This window comes from Rhinolophus ferrumequinum, chromosome X, assembly GCF_004115265.2.
Source record: "Rhinolophus ferrumequinum isolate MPI-CBG mRhiFer1 chromosome X, mRhiFer1_v1.p, whole genome shotgun sequence".
In the NCBI taxonomy this organism is placed as follows: domain Eukaryota; kingdom Metazoa; phylum Chordata; class Mammalia; order Chiroptera; family Rhinolophidae; genus Rhinolophus; species Rhinolophus ferrumequinum.
Genome location: NC_046284.1, coordinates 65,415,099 through 65,440,022, shown reverse-complemented (window position 1 = coordinate 65,440,022; position 24,924 = coordinate 65,415,099). Strand labels below are relative to the sequence as shown.

The 24,924-nt window shown below is 34.8% G+C and overlaps 1 pseudogene; it reads right to left on the bottom strand.

Moving 5' to 3' along the window:
• Positions 1-24,682, bottom strand: part of LOC117012900 (kallikrein-1-like) — a 159,821-nt pseudogene extending 135,139 nt beyond the window's left edge.
• Positions 24,683-24,924: the final 242 nt, after the last annotated feature.

The window sequence follows — 24,924 nt, the reverse complement described above, 5'->3', positions numbered from 1 at the left end:
TGACATGTGAACAAAATGAGAATATCAACAGAGACATTTAATAAGAACAAAAATAAATTCTAGAGCTGAAAAGTACAATAACTAGAATAAAAAAAAATAGATGTTTTCAACAGCAAATAAATAGGGAGATGAAAGAATTAGTGAATTTGCTTACAGAATAATTGAGATTATTGAGTTTGAGGAACAGAATGAAAAAAGAAAATGAAGAAAATGGAATAGAACCTAAGGAATTTGCGGGACACACTTGTGAATCCCAAAAAGATAAGAGACAAGAAAGGGCCAGAAATATTACTTGAAGAAATATTGGCTAAAAACATACCAAATTTGAGAAAAGACGTGAATGCACAAATTGCAGAAGATCAACCAACTCTACACCAACACCAAAACACATTTTATCTAAACTGTTGAAGAACAAAAACAAAAAAAAGAATCTTGAAAGCATCAGTGGAGAAGGAAATTGTCATGTAAAATGGATCCTTAATAAGGTTAACTGATTTCTTATCAGAAACATTGGAGATCAGAAGACAGTGGGTTGATATATTTAAAGTGCGGAAGGAAACAAACTCTCAACGGATAATTCTTTATATTGCAAAATTGTCCTTAAAACTGGAGTTAAAATACTGATATTCCCAGATTAAAAAACATACAAAAAAACTGGAGGGAATTCATTACCATTAGATCTGCCCTACAAGAAATACTAAAGGGAATCTTTCAAAGTAAAATGAAAGGCTGCTGGATAGTAACTTCAAGATATAGGATATAAATATTTCCAGTAAAGATAAATACACGGACAAATATAGAAGTCAGTATTATTGTAATTTGGGTTTGTAACTCTGTTTTTATTTTCTACAGCATTTAAAAGACAGAAACATGAAAAATAATCATACATCTATATTACTGTGTACAGAATGCATAAAAATATACTTTTTGATATCTATAACATAAAAGGGGACAGAACTTTATAGGAGTAGAGTTTTTATACAGAAGGTGCCAAAAAAAATGTATACACATTTTAAGAAAGGAAAAAACTGTATTAAAATTGTAATACTCAACATACACAATAAAAAAGATGAGTAGAAATCATGTGTATACATATTTTTGGCATCCCTGGTATATGATTAAATGAAGTTAATGTTAAACAAATTATTTAGCTTTAATTTTAGTAAGTTATATGTAAACCTCATGATAACCACAAAAACACTATAACATGTGCACAAAAGGATGTTGAGAGGGAATCCAATGTGCCACTGAAAAAGTCAACTAAATACAAAAGAAGGCAGTAATGGAGGAAATGAGAGATTAAAAAAAGAAAGCCATGAGATATACAAAAAACAAATAGTAAGTGGCAGGAGTAAATGCTTCCTTATCAGTAATTAATGTAAAAAATCGAAGTGTGGGGAGAGAGACTAAGAGAAAGAGAAAGAAAGAGAGAGTGAGAGTGAGAGAGAGAGAGAGATTTGCATAATGGATCTTAAAAATGTTCTCACTACATGTTGTTTTCTTTAGATCTAAAGCCACAGACAGTTTGAAGTGAAAGGATGGAAAAACATGTTACATGCAAACAATGACCAAAAAAGAGCTGGAGTAGTTATACTAATATCAGACAAAATAGACTTTAAGTCAAAAACAGTTACAAGAGACAAAGGAGGACACTATATGTTCATAAAAGTGTCAATTTACCGAGAAGACATAACAATTATAAACATATGTGCCAAATATCAGAGCTACAAAATATATAAAGCAACCGCTGACAGACTTGAAGGGAGAAACAGACATTTCTATAATAAGAGTTGTACATTTAAATACACCACATTCAATAATGGATAGAACAATGAGATTGAAGATCAATAAGGAAATAGAGAACTTGAAAAACCTATTAAAAGATTAGACTTAACAGACATATACAGGACATTCCACCCAACAACAGAAGAATACATATTTTTCTCAAGTATACATGGAATATTTTCTAAGGTAGAACATGTTTGGCCACAAAAGTCTTAATAAATTTAAAAATATTGAAATCACACAAAGTCTCTTTTCCAAATCACAATGAAATGAAACTAGAAATTTACAGAAAAAGGAAAACTGGACAAAACTCAAATATGTGAAAACCAAACAAAACACTCTTTAAAAAAAATGGGTAAAAAATAAACCACAAGAGAAATTAAGAAAATAGCTTTTCCTTTAAGATTAAAAAACACACATATGCTTGTTTTAACCACTTTATTCAATGTAGTATTGGAAGTCCTAGCCAGAACAATTAGATAAAAAAAAAAAAAAAAAAAAAAAAAAAAAAAAAAAAAAAGTAAGGAAAAGGAAGGCATCAAAACTGGAAAAGGAGAAGTTAAATGATCTCTTTCCATGGATATAAGCTTATACACAGAAAAATACTGATTCTAAAAAAAAAAAAAAAAAAAAAAAATAGAACTAATAGAAGAGTTCACCACAGTTGCAGCATACATTACAAAAATGCAAAAATCACTTATGTTTCTATACACTAACAATGAACAAAAAAAAAATTAAGCAAACAATTCCATTTACAATGGTATTAAAAAATTTAAGTACTTAGGAATAAAGTTAACCAAGGAAGCAAAAAACTTATCCTTGGGAAACTGTTATATTTTTCAGTGTTCCCCAGAGAAAGGGAACCAACTGTGTGTGTGTGTGTGTGTGTGTGTGTGTGTGTATTCATATGTGTATACATATCTACATGCAAAAGAATAAAGATGGACACTTTTCTTACACCTTACATAAAAATTAATTCAAAATGGATCAAATAGCTAAACATAAAGCTAAAACTATAAAGCAATTAGAAAAAATCAGGAAAAAAAATTCTCATAACACTGGATTTGATGATCATACCCAATATACTACACCAAAAGCACAAGCAACAAAAGAAAAACAATAGATAAATTGGACTGCATCAAAATTGAAAACTGCTGTCCATCAAAGAACACCACAAAGAAAGTAAAAACATAACCCACAGAAAGAGAGAAGATATTTGCAGATCATATATCTGTTAGGAGATTAATAGTCAGACTATAGTAACAACTTCTACATCTCAACAACCAAAACCAAACAGCCCAAATTCAAAAGTGGGCACAGGACTCGAATATAAATTTAACTGAAGAAAATGCACATATGTTCATAAATTACATATAAAGATGCAAACATTACTAGTCATTATGGAAATACATGTCAAAACCATAATGAAATACTACTTCACACACATCAGAATGGCTACTACTAAAAAAAGGAAAATAAAAGGAGGACAAGAGATAAAAGAGAACAGTTGAATAATAAAAGTGGGAGACATCAAAGACTAACTACATGATGTTTCAATTATTTTTCCTCCAGAGACACTAATTATATTTTAACTTTAAACAGAGAATGTCACATTTCACCTAGGTGGCTAACCTCTCCATCACAATCTTTGTATTGTGCACTTCCAAGATTTTGTCATAGACTTTTCCCTTGCTAACCTATATAGTCTTCATGCCACAAAACAAAACTAACTCTGGGTGGTGAACACACAATGTGATATATATAGATGATGTATTACAGAATTGTACACCTGAAATCTATGTAACTTTACTAACAATTGTCACCCCAATAAACTTTAATTAAAAAAGAAAAAAACAAATAATTTAATTAAAAATGGAACTACTATATGACCCAGCAATTCCTCTTCTGAGTATTTATCTGAAGAAAACAAAAACACTAATAAGAAAGATATATGTACCCCTATGTTCATTGGAACATTATTTACAATAGTCAAATTAGGAAGCAAACTTAATATCCATCAATAAATGAATGGATAAAGAAGACGTGATATATAGTATATATAGGTGTGATATATAGTATATATATATCACATCATATGTATATACATATATCACATCATATATATTTCACATACATATATGAACTCATTCTAGAAGAAGTGCTACATACCTCATTGCTGAATATCACTATGGTAACTTTCAAAGTACTCCCCTTGGGAAGCTATGCACCAATGCCAGAGCCTAGTCCACCCTTCAAAGCAATTTTGGAATTCTTTTTCTGAAATGGCCATCTGAACTGTCATTATATTACCCTTGATGTCATGAATGTCATCAAAATGTCTTTCTTTCAATATTTCCTTTATCTTTGGGTAAAGAAAGAAGTCATTGGGGGCCAGATCAGGTGAGTAGGGAGGGTGTTCCAATACAGTTGTTTGTTTACTGGCTAAAACCTCCCTCACAGACTGTGCCGTGTGAGCTGGTGCATTGTCGTGATGCAAGAGCCATGAATTGTTGATGAAAAGTTCAGGTCATCTAACTTTTTCACGCACCCTTTTCAGCACTTCCAAATAGTCAACTTGGTTAACTGTTTGTCCAATTGGTATAAATTCATAATAAATAATCCCTCTGATATCAAAAAAAGGTTAGCAACATCGTTGTAACAAGTTCGCAAACTTAATTGTCCGACCATATATATATGTATGTGTATATATATATATGTATATATACATATATACATACATATATATGTATGTATATATGTGTATGTACACATATATACATACATACATATATATATATTATTCAGTCATAAAATAGAATGAAAACTTGCCATTTGGGACAACATGGATAGACCTAGACAGTGTTATCTAAGTGAAATAAGGCAGACAGAGAGAGACAAATACTGCATGATATCACTTATATGTAGAATCCAAACAATAAAACAAAGAAACAAAACAGATTCATAGACCCAGAGAATGAACTAATGGTTGCCAGAGGGGAGGGGTCTCTAGGATAGATGAAAAGTGAGAAGATTAAGAACTACAATCTTCCAGTTTTAAAATAAATAAGCCACTGTATAAGGAATATAGTCAATAATATCTTAATAACTTTGTATGATGACAGATGTTTGCTAGAGTTATTGTGGTGTTCATTTCATAAGTTATATAAGTGTGGAATCAATATGTTGCACACCAGAAATTAATATAACATTGTGTGTCAATTGTACTTTAATAAACAATGAAATAAACAGAACAGTTATTTGTAGTTGTTATGCCATTAGGGAGGTAACTTAGCAGCAAAAAGTTAATTTTAGAACTGATGTATCTTGATACTTAGAGTTAGATCTCAGTGTTTATCTCTACCACATAAATGTGCTAGTAATTTAACCACCATGAGACTCAGTTTTCACATCAATATGACTTTTTAGGACTTTTGTGAGGGTTTAATGAAATAATTAAATGATACCATGAAATGAACTTCCAAAGTCAGACATAGAAAAAAAAAACACCATATGATCTCTCTCATATATGGAATACAAAAACCAAAATCAAAACAGAAATAGAAGCTCATAGATACAGAAAAGATATTGGTTTGTTCCAGAGGAGGCAGGGTGTAGTATGGCTTGGGAGAAATGGATGAAATGGGTCAAAAGTTTAAAAAAACTTAAAAAAAAAAAAAAAGTTTAAAAAAAAGTTAAAAAAAACTGTTATGATAATAAATCGTAACAAAGAAAGAAAACAGCCCAATTATGGCACCTTGGGACCAAGTCCAGTGGGATGAGAAATTTAGACTGGGACTGGTTATCTGTTTCCCTGGACTGGTGGCAGGAACTGCATGACTGGTTAGCTTCCCAATCCTAAATTTCAACCTTGAGCATTCACTTGGAGCTTGGCAGTGGGAGCCACTGATCAGGGGTTCCTCCTGGGTAGATTTCTCTGGCTTTTTTGTGTGTCAGTGAAGTGTGTCTGAAGCCCATGGACCATGTGAACATCTCTGTGGCAGCTTTGTCTCGGGGACAGGGTAGCTACAGCCTTAGGTGTGTGGGAGCAAGCCCATAAAAAAGCCAGTTTCAAAGGGAACCCAGAGTTACCACAAAGCTTTCTTTCATGTGAGTACAGTGCGTTCTCTGCTCCCTGTGCTAACCATGGCATCCTTTGCTCAGAGATGTTCATCACAGCATTCAGAAGGATAGGAAGCATGCACCCTCCCAAGCCTAAGATGGAAAATACTGGACAGGTACATCCACGGCAGCTCATGTTCACAATACAGCCATGGGCTCTCTCAGAATCCTGAGAAAAGGCCCGAGTCAGGGCATCGTAACACCCAAAATCACAGAGTCTGGAGTCCATGAAGAGATTTGTAATCTTATCCTCATTAAAATAAAATAATGTTTCTTGTTCAGTGCTTAGTATTCACTAATTTCTCAATCAATTTTCATTGTTAAATATATGGTGATGGAAGGAGAACTGACTGGGTGGTGAACACACAATGCAATATATAGATGATGTATTACAGCAATATATACTTGAAACCTACACAATTTTACTAACAAGTATCCCAATAAATTTAATAAAATTTCTTTTAAAAATTCTCAATTGAAAGACTAATATTTTAATGGGACCAATTCAAACTTTTTCAGATTAGGCAATTTAAATATTTACCTAAATCTTAGTAACAAAATTAACATAGAGACACATGTATCTTTTCAAATTCATGTTTGGAATTTCTTTAGGTAAATACCCAGAAGTGGAATTCCTGAGTCATAAGGTAGTTCTATTTTTAATTTAATCTGCAATCCCACCAATAGTGTATGAGGGTTCCCTTTTTTCCACATCCTCACCAACACTTGTTTTTTGATTTATTGATGATAGGTATTTTGACAGGTGTGAGGTGATATCTCATTGTGGTTTTAATTTTCATTTCTCTGATGATTAGTCACATTGAGCATCTTTTTATATGTCTATACAGAAATAGGTTGCAGTTTTATACACCAATAACAAACTACGAGAAAGAAAAATTAAGTAAACTATCCCATTTATAATCACACACACACAAAAAAAAAACACCTGGAATAAATTTAACCAAGGAGATAAAAGACACATATTCAAAAAATTACAAGACATTGTAAAAGAAATTGAAGAACATACAAATAAATAAAAGCACACACCATGTTCATGGATAGGAAGAATTAACATTGTTAAAATGTACATTCTACCCAAAGCAATCTATAGATTCAATGTAATCCCTATCAAAACACCAGTGGCATTTTTCACAGAAATAGAAGAATTTTAAAATCTGTATGTGAAACCACAAAAGACCCCAAAGAGCCAAAGCAATCTTAAGAAAGAAGAACGAAGTTGGAGATGTCATCCTACCTGATATCAAACTATAAGACTATGGTAATCAAAACAGCATGGTACTGGCACAAAAACAGACACATAGATCAATGGAACAGAATAGAGAGCCCAGAAATAAACCCACATCTATATGTCCAATTTATCTATGACAAAGGAGGCAAAAATATACAATGGGGTAAAGACAGTCTCTTCAATATATGATGTTGGAAAAACTAGAGTGATGCATGCAAAAAAAGAAACTAGACAAAATTTTTATACCACATACAAGAATACACTCAAAATGGATTAAAGAGTTAAATATAAGATCTGAAACCATAAAACTCCTAGGGAAAAAAAAAATGTAGGCAGTAAAATCTCTGGCATTGCTCTTAGTAATATTTCTGTAGATATATATTCTCAGGCAAGGGAAAAACAACAAAAAATAAACAAATAGGACTACATTAAAATAAAAGGGTTTTGCACAGCAAAGGAAACATTGACAAAATGAAAAGACAACCTATTGATTGGGAGAAGATATTTGCCAATAATACATCCATTAAGTGGTTAATATCCAAAATGTATAAAGAACTCATATAACTTAACATCAAAAGAAAAGAATATCCAATTTAAAAATGGTCAGAGGACACAGAGGGAGAGATCCAAGACGGCAAAGTAAACAGACACTGTGCCTGTGTCCTTCCTTGAACACATTAAAATTACAGCTAAATTATAGAACAATCAACTTGGAGAACCATCTGAGTCTCACTGAACAGAAGTTTTATTTATAACTAAGGATATAAAGAGGAAGTCACATTGAGATTGGTAGGAGGGGTGGAGACTCAGAATGGGCTCCAAAGCTCCGTGTGTGTGGTCATTGAGAATCAGGAGGGATATCTCAGCTGTGGAGATTCCTGCAACAGAAGTGAGGACCCCAGCCCCACACCAGCTCCCTATCCTGGTATTGGGAAGAGGAGCCCGCACAACATCTGGCTGTAAAAAAACTGTCTGGTGGGACAGAAGGCTGTGGGAAACCCAGGCATCCTCTTAAACGGTCTGTGCACAGACTCACTTGCTCACAGGCACTCACCTTGGGCTCCGGAGGAGGGATGGTGACTCGGGGGTTGTCAGAGGCATACTGCGGGACAGACTGAGATGTGTGGCTTTGCTACAAGGGGTGGAGGACAGTCCCCAGTTTCCCTGTGTGAGGTCCTGCTCCTTTTTTAACAACAAAAAAAAGATATTCAACAAGTAGAAATATGATTGATGTTGTGAAGGAGTATTCCTCATCCATTCACTTATACATCCTTTCCATAAATATTTGCTGATATATATATATATATATATATATACGTATATATGCATATATATATACGTATATACGTATATATATGTACACATATACATATGTGTATATATATATGTATATGCATATATATACGCATATGTATATGTATACGTATATGTATATATACACATATGCATATGTATATATATATATATGAACTATATATGGTGCTTGGGATGTAAATACTAATAAAATGCTGTTCTTTCTGTTAAGGTGTTTATATTCTGCTGTAGCAGTGGTATAGGCAAGTAAAGAAAATACTGCAATATAGGACAATATACCTATTGATATATTGAAGTACATGGAGTGTCATAAATGTAATTCAGACTGATGAGAGTGGGCAGATTGTGAGGGGAAGCTTTATGAAATAAGCAGCATATAAGGCAAGTAATGGGAATTGAGAAGAACTAAATAGAAAGAAGCGAGGACAGCTCAACCTACCAGGAACAGGATGTTAACCCAAGGATAATAGGAAATACAACTACTGTGTTCTAGCAACCGTGTTTCCCCCAAAATAAGACCTAACTGGAAAATAAGCTGTCATGCAGGGTGTCATACAGTGTCTCTGGTCCCGCTCTCCACATAAGAATGCAGGACATGGTGAGGTCAAAAAGGACCACCCACGGAGCCATAGATAGGCGAGTCATACCACTATATACTCGCTGGTGGCTGGGTTGGAGACACAGGAAGCAGGAGCCACACGATCCGCAACCTGCCATGCACTTCTCTGCCAACCAACCAACCTCACCTGCTAACTGCAATCCACTCTTGCTGGCTCAGCCACCATATTCTTACTAGCCCCCATGTGTTGCTAGCATAGCCACGGCAGTTATATTAGTGGCCAATGGCTCACTGGTTACAGCTGACGGCCAACCAGCCACAGCTGATGGCCATCCAATCACAGTTGATGGCCATTTACTACCTGAGCCAGCACCTTTCCACGTGAAGCTGAGAGCCTGGAAACTGCACTCCTGGCTCTGTCCCCACATAAGCTCTAGCATGATTTTTCAGGATGACATCCCCTGAACATAAGCCCTAATGCATCTTTTGGAGCAAAAATTAATATGAGACCCGGTCTTATTTTCGGGGAAACATAGTATTACTAGAAAGTAATAATCATGAAACAAGTGGGTAAATTACAATCTTGTAAAGCCCTAAACCATATGCAATCCATTGACTTAAGATGTATTACCATAAGAAACACAAAATGAAACCAAATATCAGAACTGCAACATGAACAATGCAAATAGTATCCAAATTTCATAATAGGCTAAAGTGAGAAAGCATTCACATTCCAATCTAGTCTTTTCAGCCACATATATGCAAAATCAGTCCCATTAGCACTGAATTGCATACTTTTAACTCATTAAAATGATAAATTTTATGTTATAAGTATTTTACCAAGGAATGGGAAAAAAAGAAAAAATAATAATCAATACCACTAGGATTTACATCTTGGCTCCTAACTTTGCTTTATTTTATAACTTCAAACAAGTCATTGAACCTTTCTGAATTTCATATTTTTCCATTTGTAAAATAAAGATAACTGTTGTACCTCTCTACCTTGTCTAGCTGTGACTGATGTGAAAATGCTTTGTGATTTTTGCAAGAAAGACACTATGCAAATCCAAGGCCATATTATTATCAAGATATAAAAATCTATCATGCTTAACATTGCATGCTACACTTAGGCTTAATGACTATATTTGATCTATGCTTATTTTTACAAAGAATAGTTTGCACATATGTTGTGATCTTACACATTCTAAAATGAAAATACAAATCTCTAATCACAAAAAACAAACAAACACAGAGTTCAAATATCCTAAACATATGTGAAACTTTTTTTCAGGTAGTTTCTACATTTGAACAAATATTTCTCATTGTTATCAGTATGTCCTCAAGTGTACCAATAATTAAATTGGATTCACTTTCAAAAGGCTCATTAGTTAGTAAGCATGGACATTAATATCTAGTCTATACATTATTAAACCCCAGGAGTGCTATCCTTAAGAATATTTGGTTTATTTCCCTACATTTGACAAGTATTCCTAATCTTCCTATATAACAGTGTCATTTCTATTTCAGTGTGGGAAATTAAATTTAAAGATCTGAGCATACAAAATGCATGACCTATTTATTAGAATAACAACCTATTATTATATCTGTGTCCATTATCCCAAGAGAAATGAAACACAAGAAGTTAGTTGTTACTATATTATGATCAATGGTCATTATATACTTCCAATTAAAAATATAAATCTAAAATTTTCTTTTATGTATATACAGAGGGTGCCCAAAAAATGTATACACTTTTAAGAAAGGAAAAAAAACTGTATTAAAATTACACTAATGGTAACCACTTTGAGCACCTCTTGCAATTGCAGAAGTCAAATATGACTTGTATTTATCTTTTGTTATTGGTATATATTGAGTATTACAATTTGAATACAGTTTTCCTTTCATAAAGTGTGTACACATTTTTTGGGCTCCCTCTGTATATATACCAGAAAGTCAAGGATGCATGAAAAATATGCATATCAGAGAAGAAAGAGACAAAAAAAAAGAATACTCAAAAGAAGATGCACGACAAACCTGGAAAACAGGCTGGAATTCAGTGTTTCAATCAATGTCATTTACTGAAGTAATAGTTACCATCTTTTAATAGAGCCTTTCATTTTTAGTATATAAAGATTTGCTTCCACGACAACTATAATGCTAGTAAAAACAGTATCATTACTTCAGTATCAAGAGATAATATACGTATGTCTGGAGCTCTTTTTCAAATATTCCTGAGACTTTTATTATTATGAACCAATAGAAGTCTTGGAGGTGTAGATTGGCTTCAAATTGATGGCATTTTTATATGCACTCACATTTTACTAAAAATAATTGTCCAAACCTCCTTTCACTGGTTACCAAGTTAATTTATCAACTTTATACTTTTATTCTCAGTGTTAAGTTTACACATAGAAGCTGTTTTACATTTTACCTCTAAAAGTGTCCAAATTAGGAATGTGACAGTGTGACTTGGCTTCATACACATATGGTGCTCAACCTTCTGCTTTCAGTGTCATGTTAGTCTGCCAGATTTATAATTTTCATGTAAGGAAAGGGGCCAACAGAATATATTGTGTGTTCACAATCACTGGGCTCCTTATTCCCTGTAAATAGCTGTTCATATGTGTCAGAGTTGGCAGATTGATACAGCAGATGGGGATTCTTTTGTCAGTTCCACTTGTCCCATTGAGATTTGTATTACATGAGATTTAGCCCATCTACTTTTCTCTTAGAAGAAAGTGAATGTACTTTATGACATTAACAAGGTGATGCCATTATTAAGAATGAATATTTAGATTCAAAACACTGCATGTAATTGTAAAGAACGGTTTCATCCCTTATTAAAGCAGCTATCCTGTACTAAGACAAGCATTTCTAAAACCATGCCAATTTATTTATTTTTTTATTGCGGAAATATATTCATAATATAAAATTGACCCTTTTAACCTTTTTTAAGTATATGTTTCAGTGGCATTAAGCATATTTACATTGTTGTGCAACCATCCCCACCATCCATCTCCAGAACTGTTTTTCACCTTCCCAAACTGAAATTCTATCCACTAAACAATTACTTGTCATTCCCCTTTCACCCAGTCCCTGGCAACCACCATTCTAATTTCTGTTTGAATGAATCTGACTACTCTATGTACCTCATAATGAATAGAATTATACAATAATTGTCCTTTCATGACTGGCTTATTCACTTAGTATAATGTTTTCAAGGTCCACCTACATTATAATAAATATCAAAATTTTCCTGTCTTTTTAAGGCAGAATAATATTCTATTGTATGTGTATACCGTATTTTGTTTATTCATTTATTTATCCATCCATGGACAATTGGCTTGCTTCCACCTTTTGGCTATTTTGAATAATGCTGCTATGAACATGGGTGTATAAATATTCTTTTGAGTCTCTGTTTTCAATTCTTTTGAGTATATACTCAGAAGTAGAATTGCTGGATCATATGGTGATTCAATTTTTAATTTTTTTGAGGAACTGCCATATTGTTCTCCATAGTAGCTGTACTGTTTTACATTCTTGCCAACAATACACAAGAGTTACAATTCAAAACCCAGCCTTTGATTTAAAAACATGTTTATGAGTATTTATAAGATGGTTAAGACAAGCAAATTATCTGTCTGGCTCCCTGGTCCCATGTCCTCTCTAACATTCAGTTTTGGCTATTTAGTCCACAAACATAAATTTGGACTCTAATAGTGTCCCTAAGCCAGGAAATGCTAATAATCTCCAGGCCAATAATTCAGCACCAAGACTGGCTAGTCACTTCATCCTTATATGACTTTGCATCCCAGTTCTATTCACTTGTATCATTTCATCTGTGCAGTAACTCTACTTTTTTCAGCCACTAAATTTCTGTCTTCCTTCAATTAATACCTGATGTAGTGTTCCAATGCCTGAATACTGACCATTCATTAGTTCGGTCCATCTTCTTGTCAACTAAGTTTAATCCTTGTAATACAGACTCTGCCATTTATTCCCACCTCAACACAGTCCTAGGATATACCATTGGCTACTAAGACTGCTGACTCTGTCTTTTCTTTTGAGGAATGAGTATTCAAATCATCCCTTAAACAGAAAGCTTTGACAAGATCCACAATTGTTACTTAATTTCATCTCTCCTTGGCAGTCCTCAATGGAATCAGAATAACACCATTTCTTGATATGCTTGTAAAAGAGAATATTCCACTGACCATGTCCTTCCTTTTCTCTGGAAAGTTTGTCTCTAAGATTCAAATAACACCATTTCTTGGTATGCTTTGAAAACCACCACCATCAAGAGGACACTTCTGTGGGAACACAAACCTTAACATAGTCAAGTCCATGACCTAGTCTCATGATTTATAAATTGTTGTATAGAAAACCTCAGGAGTGAACGCTTTTTAAGAGGTATAAGAGGTCAGACAATTAAGTTCGCAAACTCATCCTAGAAAAAGTGCCACAGACCTCATTGCTGAGTATCACTATGGTCACTTTCGAAGTACTCCCCTTGGGAAGCTATGCACCAACACCAGCGACTAGCCCACCCTTCAAGGCAATTTTGGAACTCTTTCTGGAATGGCCATCAGAGCTGTCATCGTATTATCCTTGATGTCATCAAAATGTCTTCCTTTTGATATTTTCTTTATCTTTGGGTAAAGAAAGAAGTCACTGGGGGCAAGATCAGGTGAGTAGGGAGGGTGTTCCAATACAGTTATTTTTTTACTGGCTAAAAACTCCCTCACAGACAGTTCCATGTGAGCTGGTGCATGGTCTTAATGCAAGAGCCATGAATTGTTGGCAAAAAGTTTAGGTCATCTAACTTTTTCACACAGCCTTTTCAGAACTTTCAAATAGTCAACTTGGTTAACTGTTTGTCCAGTTGGTACAAATTCATTGTGAATAATCCCTCTGTTACCAAGAAAAGGTTAGCAACATCGTTGCAACAAGTTCACAAACTTAATTATCACACTTCGTACATGCACAGAAAGTTTTCAATGGATCTGTTTCCAGAATCACAGATTAAGAATGTACTCTTCTGTATGTCCTCTTTAGAAAAATGTCTCTTCATGTCCTCTGTGCATTTTTTAATTGGGTAGTTTGTTTTTTTGGTGTTGAGTTGAATGAGTTCTTTATAAATTTTGGATATTAACCCCTTATCAGGTGTATCATGGACAAATATCTTCTCCCATTCAGTAGGTTGCCTTTTTGTTTTATTGATGGTTCCCTTTGCTGAGAAAAAACTTTTTAGTTTGATATAGTCCCATATGTTTATTTTTTCTCTTACTTCCCTTGCCTGAGGGATATATCAGTAAAAATATTACTAAGGGTAATGTCTGCGAGTTTACTTCCTATAGTTTCTTCTAGGAGTTTTATGGTTTCAGATCTTACATTTAAACCTTTAATCCATTTTGAATTTATTTTTGTATATGGTGTAAGGAGATGGTCCAGCTTCATTTTTTTTTTCATGTGTCAGTCCAGTTTTCCTAGCACCATTTATTAAATACTGTCTTTACCCCAATGTAAATTCTTGCTTCCATTGTCATAGATTAAATGACCATATAGGTAAGAGACATATGAAAAAATGTTCAACCTCACTAATCATTAGAGAAATGCAAATGAAAACCACAATGAGATACCATGTCACTCCGGTCAGAATGGCTGTCATCAATAAATCAACAAAAAACAAGTGCTGGCGCGGATGTGGAGAAAAGGGAACGCTTGTGCACTATTGGTGGGATTGCAGATTGGTGCAGCCACTATGGAAATCAGTACGGAGGTATCTTAAAAAACTGGAAATGGAACTACCTTATGACCCAGCAATGCCACTCTTAGGTATCTATCCAGAGAAATCCAAAATGCTAATTCGAAAAAATATATGCACCCTTATGTTTATTGCAGCACTATTCACAATAGCCAAGACTTGGAAACAACTGAAATTCCCATCGGTAGACAGCTGGATTAAGAAACTGTGGTATATTTATACAATGGAGTATTACTCATCTATAAGGAAGAATGAAATCTTACCATTTGCAATGATATGGATGGATCTAGAGAACATTATGCTAAGTAAAATAAGTCAGATGGAGAAATACAAATACCATATGATCTCACTTACATGTGGAATCTAAAGAACTGAATAAATGAGCAAACTAAACAGAAATAGTCTCAGAGATATAGAGAAAAAACTGATGGTTGGTAATTGGGAGGGAGGGTGGGGATGAGGGAGAAGGTGAGGGGATTAGAAAGCATAAATTGGTAACCACAAGATAGCCCCGGGGTACGACAGTTTGCTGGATATAATCAATAATGTTGTAAAGATTTTGTAGGGTATCCGATGGACACTTGTCTTATTAGGGAGTCCACTTCAGGGAGCTTGACCACTGAAGGGTACACCTGAAGCTGAAGCTGAATAATAATGAATGTCAACTATAATTTAATACATACATAGTCACAGGATGTGGAGTACAAAATAGGGAATAGAGCCAATGGAATTGTAACAGCTATATATGATGTTAGAGGGGAAGAAGATTGAGGGAGAGGTTATCACTTTGTGAGGGTGTAAATGTCTGTTACATTGTTTTGTACACCTGAAACTAATTTAAAAAATAAAAAAGAATGTACTCTTTCCTAATGTTGACCTCCCTGAGAATGCATCTGTAATGAAGATGGAATTTCCCCTTCCCGACGCCCTATTTCACAATTGTCCTTCCATTTTATAAAAGATAGACATCACCCCCATATCTTACCATTCTCATATCTTACTATAGTACATTGCTCCTCCAGTGGATAAACCTCTACAAAGCCAAACAAGAGACAAATCAAAATATACTGTCTGTTTAGAATAAAATAACTCTAATGAGGAGTTAACAATTTAATAGGTCAGGTTATTTTCAGTTCTTTACTTAAAAAGAAAAGGCATATACATTAGAAATATAAATATAAATTAGGAATTTTGATAACACATTACCATAAGATTTTTGACATTTGTTAAGAGTGACATTGTATACAAAAACTTTCTTTTTTATATAAATGTAATTCCTCAGTGCTTCTATCTATAAAAATGAAAATTAGGAATAAAGATGTTTAACTCAGTCTCATTCCTGCAATAAGCAATATTCACTGATAGAAACATGAACTAATTGAAAATAAATTTATTTATGTCATTAAGAAATGTGTTTCCAGTAAAGATTTACTTTGATATTTAATATTACATGCAAAAATATACAATATATTCATGTTGGTCTAATAAACTATTTACTACTAATAATGATAATGATAACTTAAGTCAGAGTAGAATATTTTAACCCTTAGAGACTTATTGTTACAGGAATTTTTTAAAAATCCAATTTATATAGATATTTTAGTTCCAGAGAATATATGATAGTGTCATCTATAGAAGACTCATAGCATAAAATTTATTATATTAAGGTAAATTTTGTGGCTGAAATGAAATGGAAATACAAGTTCAAGGAGAAAGATGAAAAATGTAAAATATCCATCTGTTACAGATGAAGTCGTCCATATATTTTTCAAATGGATAATGATGTGTATCATATCAATGTAGCCTTTATATTCCATTTGATACATTTAAAAGAGTAGTGTAACATTTAATTTTAAATTGTAATATTAACAAATGCTAGTAATTATAATACATATAATATATTTACAGTATATTATATATTACATTATAATATATATAATATACTTACATATATAATATATTATATAATATATATTATATTATATAATACATATTATATATACAATATATATAATATATAGAATATATAATAATTATAATTATATATACTATATAATATATAATATATAATCCCACCAATTATATTATAAGATATAATATATTATATATTTATTATATAGATTATATACATTTATACATATTTTATGCATATATTATATACATATACATATATATATGTATATGTATATAATATGTGTACCTAAGGAGAGATGGAAAGTGCTTAAAATTGCATCGGGTAAGGCTTATAGTTTGCTTTATCACATGTATTCCCAAAGGGAGTGATTTTAACACCAAGGAGGTGAACACTAGTTCTTGGGAGATGAAAAACGTTTATACATTAAAATGGTTTGTTGTCCTCCAAGGGCTACAGTACTTTAAGAGATATAAAATAAATCTGTGGCAATGAAATTTGATGGAGTAGAGGAGTGGTTAGGAAAAATAAATGTCTAAAAAGTTCTCTTAAGAGGTAGTAGTAGTAATAATAATAATAATAATAATAATAATAATAATAAAATTTGACAAAAACTGATTTACAGCCATTTGTTGGTACCTCTCCTTCCAAAATAATTGAGCACATTGTTGGGAAACCAGCATCTGAATTGAAAGTACAAAATAATATGTGGTTACTTCTCCCCTACCTAAAAGTTTTCTCAGGGTACAATTTCATGGTACTCTGAAGTCAGTAAGTTAATGGACTCTTATTCTGCCCCCAACCAATTGCATTGAGGAAGATCAGCCTTGACAACTGAGATACAGAGTTTCAAGTTTGTAGCCAAAAGGTTTCAGAGAACTTTCCTCTGTTATGTCAAATTTCTTTTAGAAGTACTCACAAAGTCCCATAGTAACCAAGAAGAAAAAAACTGTACCTAGTCCTGGGGCTAACTTCTCCAATTATGATACAGATGCTACTTAGTAATGGGAAAGGTCAATAATGGTACTGATAGAGGGTAAAATGCTACATTCAATACTAGTGAGGCCATTTTTCATTTAAAAAATAAAAGACCACAGGCTCTGGGATCTGTCAGCAATCCCCAGTATCCATTCTCCTTTTCTTCTTTTTGAAACACAGTCCTCAAATTTTAACTGCATCATGGCCACCAGCTAAAACTACATTTTTGAACTTCTATCGCAGCTAGATGTGCACAAATAAATGTGAGTGACGTGTGCAACTTCTAAGTAATGTTCTTAGAGAAAAGGGATTATCATCATCTTCCCCTTTTTCCTTCTGTCTGGCTAGAATACACACAGAAAGGATAGACTAGAGGAGAAATCAAAACTATGGAATGGATTTAGGATACATTTGGGGTTGGCAGAGTATCAGGGTAGAAGCATCCCTAAGTGGTACAATCATACATATCTCTGTACAGTTTACATTCAGACCATGATATAGACTTCCATCTTGCTTAAAGCGATGAATATTTTGGTATTTGTTACGGGATCTGAACTTGGATCTTAATTAATATACAATCCTATCTAGTTAAATCTTTTAACCACCACTTACTAATTATGAAGTCTCGGGCCTATTATTTAATCTCCTTGAAATGGGGAGTTATTTTCTGTAAAATGGAGGTGATAATACTTGCTGAATAGAAATATTTAGAGGACTAAAAAAGATAACCTGTAGAAGGTACCTCACAAAATATCTGGCACAGGAATGAACAAACATTTCCTTGTCCTTTTCTTATTTACACTTGACTAGGCACTCAGCTTAAAAGCTAGATTTAGTTTTAAATTTTGCAGTTATTCCCAAGCAAATAAATAATCCAGCTTTGGAGACCCACCTACACCTAAATCCTCCAAAAGCTCAGAGTCCTATTTACAATTTTAATGATGTGTTCCTAGGCCTGTTTATTTTCCCACTGTCCTGCACCTCATACTTTTACCTATGACTAAAACCATCCTTTATTTTTTGCCCCACACCTGTGGGTCAGACAGACATCTGGATATTAGCCATCTTTAGTCTGGTCTTTTCTAAAGCAACACATACAAAGTATACTAGGTCAACCCAACCATCACCTTTAATTTCAAATGACACTGAAATTAATTATTATTCAATTATGCAATTTAATCAGCAGTAAACTCTGCAGATGAACTTATCAATGAGGGACTAATTATCTGACATGAAGGACATTGGAGCACATACCAATGTCAGAACCCTTAGTATACAATGGAAATAAATGGCTTTCATCACCTGTGAAGTAGTAGGCCTTTTATCTTAGTTTGAAAGCAAAAATAGAGTATCAGACACGAATTGAATATGCACATAATTCTACAGGAATTGCACTCCTACAATTAAAGTGGCACAGTTTTTCAGGCTTGGAATAATCTTTGAATATGCACATAAGTCACCTCCCCCCACCATCACTCCCTTAAATTTTGGGAAACCAGTTTTTAGCTAACTCTCCCCAATTAATTTTAACTGTTAATAGCAGCATTTATTCCATCCCCTGAACAGAAGGCTGAATTTACAGATGTATAATATAATCAAGTAAATTTAATTTTAATTTATTTCTTCAAGTCAGTTATAAGAAATAAATCAGTGCCTGTGATGCTCTGTATTATTTTTGCACTTGTTTTATTTTCAGTAACAATGCCACCTGCTATATTAAATAAAGCTGTTTGAATGAAAAATTGTCTGTTGTATTAATATCTCTTCAGGAGAATAGAACTTCTGGAGATAAAATTAATTCCTTCAAAATACAAGCCACATATTATTCAGAAAAAAAACACAACAAAAAACTAAGTACTATTGAAAGGTTCTCTGTATTTCATCATTTTTTTTTTTTTTTACATTGAGTCAGCTAGAATACTATCTTTTCTGTAATTGAAAATCTGCATCACATATAAACACAACAGTAAAAGGCAAATATATTCAGGGTGCTAAATGACAATATCAAGATAAAATGTCTTGTGTCAAGAATAAGTTTCAACTAATGAGTAGAGAAAATCTCAAAGAATTATTATTGATTCTGAAAACAACAGAATTCCCACTAAGGAAGTTATAGTAGCATTCGGGTGTGGCATTATTAGCAGCAATAATAAGAAACATTGAAGGCACTCATGAGTATAGTGCAGTAAGGTATCTATTCTCTGTACCCCTTACACACATATACCCCAAAGTAATGTTTTATTTATTGTTACTTATTAAATTTATTGGGGTGACATTGGTTAGTAAAATTATAATAGGATTCAAGTGTACATTTCTATAATACATCATCTATATATTGTATTGTGTGTTCACCACCCAGAGCCAAAGCGCTATTTTAAAAATAATAAAAAGGATATTGTCATTATTTCAATTCTTGTAATTTGAAAGGTAATAAAAATACAGCTTTCCAATTTAATGAAAAAATATTCAAACGAATTATTGAAATTATGACAGTTATATTGGTGGGTGCTATGAATTGAAATTTGTCACCAATATATTTTCTGTTGAAGTCCTAAACCTCAGTACTTCAGAATGTGACCTTATTTGGAGATATGTTCTTTAAAGAGGTAGTCAAGTTTAAATGAGTTTATTAGGGTAGTACTTATTTCAATATGACTGGTGTCCATATAAAAAGGAGTTTAGACATCAAGATATGTATTAGAAAGAAGGTGAAATGAAGAGACAGAGAGAAAAAGTTCTATGGTGAGAATACCAAGATGGCACAGTAGATAAATGCTGTGCTTACCTTTTCTCACAACCACATCAAAATTACAGATAATCTACAAAACAACCATTATCAGAATCACTTAAAATCAAACTGAACTGAAGCCTTTCAAATAAGGATGCACAGAAGAAGCCACCTCCAGACTGATAAGAAGGTCAGAAACACGGCTTGGTCTGGTCCCATGCCTGCATATGACCATTAAAGAACAGGAGGGCTATTTCAGCTGTGGGGGTCCCCTCACCCCCCAGAGGAGCGAGAGGACCCAGTCGCACTCCAGCCCAGGGTTCCAGTGCCGGGGAGAGAAGGCCCCATAATTCCTGGTTGTGTAAACCAGCGGAGATTGTGACTGAGGGAGACAGAGTATGGCTGGAGTCCCAGATGCTCCTCTTAAAGGGACCGCCCACACACTTACCCACCAATAGAATCACTTACTCTGAGCTCCAGCGCTGGGGCAGCAGCTGGAGAGGCGGCAGGGACATATGGTGGGGAGCTGAGTTGTCTGGCTTGGGACGGGGGCTGGGGAGTCAGCTTTCTCCTGGACAGGGGAGCAGGCAGAGGCTATTGTTTCTTTGCTGAGCCCTCCCCCTTTCCAGCATGCAGACACAGGTGGCTGCCATTTCTGAGTCTCTGCTGTTTGTTCGCCATGCCCTGGCGATTTGAGACCTGGCCCAGCCCAACTTTTGGGCATACCCAAGCTGCTTTCAGTGGCTTTCTTATGCAGACTGACTGCCTTGGCTCAAGCTACAGACTTTCCTAGGGTCACTCAAAGATTCGTGGAACCCAGACGAGCAGCACCTGGCTAGAGCATGTCCTGTGCCTTTGTCTGAGCAGCCCTAAGCCAGCACTAGCAGCAGCCATTCTTGGTTCATGGCTTAGCCTCTCAAGCACAGCACGGGTGGCAGCCATCTGCGGATTTCTTTGTGGCTTCTGCCAGGTGGCCCCAGGTGGGTCAACGTCTGTGGCTAAACTTGACCTGCAGTGGATCCCCTCCAAGGCAGTCCTGGGGCTGGTCCCCCCAGTGGTCAGCTTCAAAATGAGCTGGAACATCACCCAGCCACCTCCAAGTAGAACACACCCAAGGGGTGGATTGGGCAGGCACCCGAGTCCTGCTGAGGCAGATCCTGCTCCACAGGATCAGCCCCTGCTCAACAACTCTCCCACTGTAGTCAAGGCCAGTCCTCACAACAAGTGAGCCCAAGGGTCAGTCCCTCCCATTGATGTGCAGTTATCAACTAAGGCTCAACTACAAGAGGAGGGCACACACAACCCACACAAGGGACACACCTGGAGCATGCGGCTCAGGTGACAAATAAGACTGTGCCACTGAACCCCACAGCACACCTACTACATAAGGCCACTCTACTAAGACTGGAAGACATAGCAGCCCTACCTAACACATAGAAACAAACACAGGGAGGTAGCCAATATGGGGAGACAAAGAAACATGTCCCAAATAAAAGAACAGAACAAAGATCCAGAAAAAGAACTAAGAGAAATAGAGATAAGCAATCTATCAGATGCTGATTTCCAAACACTGGTTATAAGAATGCTCAGTAATCTCAGGGGGAACTTCAACAGAGAGATAGGAAGCATAAAAATGGAGACGGAAACCATGAAAAAGATCTAGTCAGAAATAAAGGGTACAATAATGGAAATGAAGACTATTTTTCAGGAAAATAACAGTAGATTAGATGAAGCAGATGATCCAACCAACGATGTAGAAGATAAGGTAGCAGAAAACACCCAACCAGAACAGCAAAAAGAAAAAAGAATCTAAAAAATTCAGGACAGTTTAAGGGGCGTCCTGGACAACATCAAGCATACCAACATTCACATTATGGAGTACCAGAAGGAGAAGAGAGAGAGCAAGGAATTGAAAACCTATATGAAGAAATAATGACAGAAAACTTCCCTAACCTGGTGAAGAAAATAGAAATACAAGCCCAGGTAACACACAGAGTCCCAAACAAGATGAACCCAAAGAGGCCAACACCAAGACACATCATAATTAAAAAGCCAAAGTTTAAAAACAAAGAGAAAATCTTAAAAGCAGCAAGAGAAACACAGTTAGTTACCTACAATGGAGGCCCCATAAGACTGGCAGCTGATTTCTCAAAAGAAACTTTGCAGGCAAGAAGGGAGTGGCAGGAAGTATTCCAAGTGATAAAAAGCAATGACATGCAACCAAGATTACTTTACCCAGCAAAGCTATCATTTAGAATTGAAAGACAGATAAGGAGCTTCCCAGACAAGAAAAACCTGAAGGAGTTCATCACCCCCAAACCAGTATTACAAGGACTCTTAGAGGGACTTCTTTAAGATGAGAGGGAGGTTAAGGATGAGTGAAAGGGGAAGGGATTAAGAAGTACAAATTGGTTGTTACATAGTAGTCATGGGGATGCAGAGTATAGCATAAGGAATATAGTCAATAATATTGTAATAACTAGGTATGGTGCCAGATAGGTACTAGATCTATCAGGTTGATAGATGGGAATGGGGTTGGTGGCAGGGTGAAAAAGGGGAAGGTATTAAGAAATACAAATTGGTAGTTAATACAGTATGGGGAATATAATCAATGTTGTAAAGATCATGGAAGTTGCCAGATGGGCACTGGACTTGTCAGGGGGATCACTTCATAGACTGGGTAAATGCCTGACCAATGCACTACACACCTGAAATAGCTGAAGTAGAATAATATTTAATGTCAACTATAACTAAATATATAGGTATATATAGTTACAGGATGTTGAGTACAACATAGGGAAGGCAGTTGATGGTATTGTAACAGCTATACAAGATGTCAGAGGTGTAGTAGCTTGGGGGGGTGGGTTATCACTTTATGAGGAGTTTAAATCTCTATTACATTGCTCTGCACACCTGAAACTAATAAAAAAAATTAAAAAGAGAGAGAGAGAGAGAGAGAGAGAGACAGAGAGACAGAGAGACAGAGAGACAGAGAGAAGGTGGCCATCTATGAGCCAAGGAGAGAGGCTTGAAACAGATCTTTCCCTCACAGCCCTCAGAAGAAACCAACCCTGCAGACACCTGGTTTTACACTTCTAGCCTCCAGAACTGAGAAATATATTTCTGTTGTGTAAACTACCTAGTCTGTGGCACTTTGTTGCAACAGCCACACAAGCAGACTAATACAGTAATTAAAGACAATTGTGTGTGTTTGTGTTTGTGTGTGTGTGTGTGTGTGTGTGTGTAAGCAGACATGCTAATCAAACATCATCTTTCAAGTTCAATAGCCATTCTCTAGTACTGCAGAATAAATCAGGTTGTCAACCTCAAAAATGTCCTATAGAATGTTATCATGGGGAGAGGGGGAAATAGGGTGATACAGGTGAAAGGATACATATTTTCAGTTGTAAGAAGTTCTTAAGATCTAACATACAGTATGGTGATTATAGCTAATAGTATGGTGTTGTGTACTTGAAAAATGCTGAGTAGACCTTAAGCATTCTCAACACACACACACACACACGCACACATACATACACACACACACACGAGTTAACTATGGGAGGTGATGGATGTGTTATCTTTATCCTGGTAATTATTCCATAATTTACATGTATGTCAAATCATCACATTGCACACTTTAAACATATACAACTGTATTTGTCAATTATTCCTCAATAAAGTTAAAAAAAACATTTTTAAGAGAAAGTTATCATGACTCTGTCATCTCTTAATTTATCTAAACTTTTTTTTAATCTAGCTATAGTTCCCCCTCCTTGTTCTCCTTTTGTGATAATGAATTGCAGAAGTTTATTACCCTAATTTTAAAATTTAAAAAAATCACAGCATATTAAATATCAAAAGAGGTCCCTTTCTCTGTTATTTTGAGGAAAGCGTAAGGTTTTACCTATCCTATAGCTGTATGGTTATACATTTTGTTCATCTCTACCTTCAAACTTTTTCTTTTTTACTTGTAGTTACAGATTTTAATGATACAAACATTGAAGCCCCTCCATATAATTATTTTTGTTGAATTGTCCTACTCAACTTTGGGTTTTGTTTTTGTTACATTCTACTTCTGGAAAAACACTTCTGTTTGGAGTTGCATTTGTATTTTATTCATGCTTCAAGCAAAAGCATGAACTTACTCCTTTGTCCATTTTGCCTTGTCCAAGATAACCTCATAAGAGTTACTTTTCCTCTTGGCTTTCCTCACTTCCCCTCTGCTGCAGGGTACCACATCTCTGTACTTGCTGCATCTCCTCCGCATCCATATTATAAGTGACAAGTACTTATAATGGATGTTTTCTTTCCTTTCACAGGTATTATTACTAAATGAAACATTTAGGGTTATTCGCTGCGATTGAGACTTTTTCCTCAGATAATATATATTTGAAAATTCCCATGGTGATTGTTGTCAAACAAAACCGGACAGTAGTTAAAGCAGTGAAAACAGGTTTTATTCAGTAACTACTGACAGCGGACAAAGGGCTGAGCTCCATTCAGATTTTATCTA